The following is a 3,956-nucleotide window of genomic DNA, read 5'->3' as shown; positions in this document are numbered from 1 at the left end:
TATACACGTCCCAAAATCCTTAGGGGCTTATATCCATTTTGCAAAGTGGCCAAGAGTTTGAATATGCTCTATAGGAGCATCTTGACACTTGAGGTTCTCTCTGCTATGCTTATCATACTAATGAAATGTCTCTGTAATATCATTTAGAAAATAGTGGCAAGAACCAAATCTGTATATATATTCAGTGCAAATATGATTGTTTTTGAATAAATTGGATCCATGCTTGGTTGAATCAATCCATATAGAATTCTGGAAATGCAGAGCAGGCTGCTTTGGTTTTAATAGCACAATCCTGAAACTTGTGTTTCCTGATGTCAGGAAACCAGGAGCTGAGAGTGTGTAGTTAGCACTCAGAGTGGCTTAGCCCATGGTAAGCGGCATTGTAAAGCTCTAAGTTGCTGTAAGTTATTGCAGCTGAGGTCACTTGATCAGGTTATGAACAACATAATACTACAAAAAGGATCTCTATCTTCAGAAAGAGGCAGAGTCTCTGGAGAATGTCTCACTACGAGGCAGGAAGGTTCCTCTGCTTTTCAGAGATTTCATAAGTACTTCGAAAGCCCTCAGAGTTCTGGCCAGTTTATAAAAAGTGATAAACTTCTGTAGACTTTTCTTTTTTTTCCAAAGTCCAGTAAGGTGGCCCTTAAATTTTCTTGTGTTATTTTAGTATTTCGTATAGAAGCTAAATGATGCTTCTGATTTTATCAATCCAGTGGACGTAAACACCATGTTGGCATTGCTTAGTGTCCCATGAGCATACCCCAACATCTGCAGTCCCTTCTGCACGCCCTCTTCGGGGGCGCAGCAGGTGACACCAGCTGGTTTTAATTATGTTCTGCAAGCAGTGTTGGATACTTTTTTGAAGTAGATGTCGATAGCACTGTTTGTGACAGTACCCCACTTATACACAGGTTCCTCAGTAAGTAACATTTCCATGCAAGTTGGCATTGCCTCTGAGGTGAGATTGATGGTTACAAAACACAGATAATTTTTGTAATCTGACTATGGAAGATGCTGATTGAATGAAGCCGCTTTACCTCAAAAAATTTTCAAACCCTTGACCCAGGTCCCCTTTTTCAACACAAGTTTGTTTTTATTAATATTCTGATGATTAAGTTCAACAGTAGGATGCTTGCCGGGCATGTGCAAGGTCCTGGGTTCGATTACAGGAGAGCAAACCGTCTCAACCCTAAAGATCTTAAGGCTCAGAACTCTGGTAACCAAGCCCCTTTGTGATCACATTTAACAAGGAGAAATGATCTCCAGTCGTTGTGTCTGCTAGCATCCTCAAGAGTCCCCATCTGATTCCTGTTCTTTCTCTGTCTGGATTCCAGTCGACTCTGCTCTGTGTGTGGTGAAGCTCACCCATTCTTGTGCACCCATTCTTCTGCACTGCCTTTTCAACTCTGTTACTTTAAACCATGAGCTCGTGTACGTCCAGACACATGAACGGTGTGTAAGAAGTGGGCAAGGAAGTGTCACTGCACTCATGATCACACTCTGCTTCCCGTCACTGCTGAACTAAGAGTGTACCGTGAGGATGGGAGGACATGTTGCATATAACAGGAAAATTGCATAATAATTATGTTTTAGTTTAAATAACACCAGAGAAAGTTTAATTAAGACTTTTAATTAATAGCTGAAAGATTAATCAATCAATAATTATAGCAATGATGATAGTACATAATTGCAGTTAATTGGAGGGGGCTGATTTATTATCAGAATAAACCTTTCAAATTCCTTGTCTTGAAAATAATCCATAAATGATAGATTTTTGCTCCTTGACTTAGAAAATTCCAGAATTATTTGTTCTAGGTCCTTAGCACCTGGAGCACAAATAATAAAACACTTAATTTAAATAAAGGAATTTCTCCTGACGGTCAGCTTGTATAACGATAATGCTAATCTGTACAAGTTTCAGATTGGTAGAAGAATACACGCATCTGAGGAGGTCTGCAGAAAAAGCAGGATGGAAAGAAATTGTTTAAGACAGTTTTCTTTGAAAACTCATTCCTCAGGGTGTCTTTCCATCTCCAAGGGCAAAACAATGGTGAATTCAAAGGACATTCTTATCAGTTCATCAGAAGACCAGATGAGATAAGGGATCCTACATCTTAAGGACAAGGTCTTAGTTTATAGGCAGATGACCCCTCTGACTTCTAACTGATCTGCTCTATAAAATCCAAGTGGCTTCTGGGACCAATGTCAACTCTATCTGAAGATGACTCAGTTCTTTTTGTAGGAGGAGTTCTTACCTCAGGGTCATCTAATGAAGGCACATTCCAGAATGCACTGCACAGATGAAGCTGGGTGTGCCCAAGCTTTGGAAGAGGGGTTGTTCAGAGAGGGAAGAATCATTCCCAAGCAAGGGGCTGAGTGCTGTCTAGTACACCAATGGACACACGATCACAGAACTGCATGGAAAGCCAAAATCACAAACCATTTAAAAATTTCATAAGAAAATCTTTTGGGCTCCAAATTGGGAATTAATTGCTCCTAGAATTAGTAAGAGGTTATACTCATTTCAGCTCATTTTCTTCTCAAATCATTCGCACATCTTCCACCTAAAAGAAATTCCAGCACAGTGAGTGTTGTACATGCACAGACATTAGACTGAGCATTTGGTGAACTAATCAATGTTTGTATTGACTACCTACCGAATTTTCCAAATATTTAATGTTTGCTGTGGTAGATGCAGATAAAGGCGAAGTGTATAAAGCCCTTAACGTCTGTGGAGCTTACACACATAACTGATTGAAACAAGGAGGTGATCAGATAATGGGATGACGGCTCAGCATTCATTACAGGACCATATATAAATGGAGAGACTCTTGTATTCTTTCTTCTACAGGTGCAAAGACAATCTTATCATTTCCCATAAATTATCCCCCAGTGAATAACTTCAATACATTTCTAGTGCTAACTTCCAAGGTTATCACAGATTTCATTTTAAAAAGCCATGTTCCTTAAATCTGCCCATCAGAGATTAATCACAAATTGAATGGTCCTCAGATGATAATATTTCTAACCAACTCGCAACAAAATCTTTAGTTCCCACTCTCACCTAAAGTGAGGAAATTTACACGAAAGATCAGCAGAATCCAGGAAGTGATAAATGTATTGACAGCTTTTCACAACTCTTGGCTGTGTGGTTGGTTGAACATAGCCTTCTGCACTCCCTTAAATGTTGCACAGTTGATCCCCTACCAAGGTTCAGAGCCTCGATTCTCTAATCATGGAAAGAAAGCATTTTGTGCATGGCCAGCCCCATCTTGAAACAATCTAGAGACCCACAGGGAATATCTATGTTAACTTAAAATCAGGTATCGTCTCAACACGTTTTAAAAGCCTTTAGTATAATTTGGAATTTCCAAAGAATTTCTTTGAAGTTTTTGAGAAAAATGATTAAGTTCTTTGTAACCAAACTTAAAGATTGTGATTAAAGAAGGTCACATGTAACTTGGTTTTCTTATTTCAAATTTTAAGCAAACTCCTGCGTCATGATTTTGTTACTGAGCACCATATAAATTTAATTGGCTTTTCATGATAGCTTGCTGTTTGAAATTTCAGAAGAGAAAATTGTCAATGTTGGCTTCTGTGGTCATAAGAAATTTCACAGCTGACAGAATTTAAGTACAGTTTTGCAGGATAATGATAATTTGTTAGAAAGAGAAGATCTCCTATATATTTCATGCAACCTGACAGTATAATTCAAAAAAAATCTGCTAACATTGGGGGTTTGCTGACTGTTCTATTTTTCACACATTGTTTTATTGTTTGGTGAACGCGTACCTTGAGACCCGGGTGCTAGTCTCACATCCTCGTGGAAATCAACACAGCAGGGGACAGAAGGCCTCGCTGTCCTGCCAAGTCCCTGTTACTTTGCTTTGTGTGTAACTCGGATGCAGGAGAAGCCTGGCAGGCTGGTGCTTGGACCATGAAAGGAGAGGCTTGCC

The 3,956-nt window shown here is 39.3% G+C and overlaps 1 pseudogene; it reads right to left on the bottom strand.

Annotated features, from left to right (window-relative positions):
• Positions 1–471: 471 nt before the first annotated feature.
• Positions 472–1,084, bottom strand: LOC115070245 (annotated as a pseudogene).
• Positions 1,085–3,956: the final 2,872 nt, after the last annotated feature.

This window comes from Nannospalax galili, unplaced genomic scaffold (genome assembly GCF_000622305.1).
Source record: "Nannospalax galili isolate Female #2095 unplaced genomic scaffold, S.galili_v1.0 scaffold15, whole genome shotgun sequence".
In the NCBI taxonomy this organism is placed as follows: domain Eukaryota; kingdom Metazoa; phylum Chordata; class Mammalia; order Rodentia; family Spalacidae; genus Nannospalax; species Nannospalax galili.
This window is presented reverse-complemented; position numbering and strand designations above follow the sequence as displayed.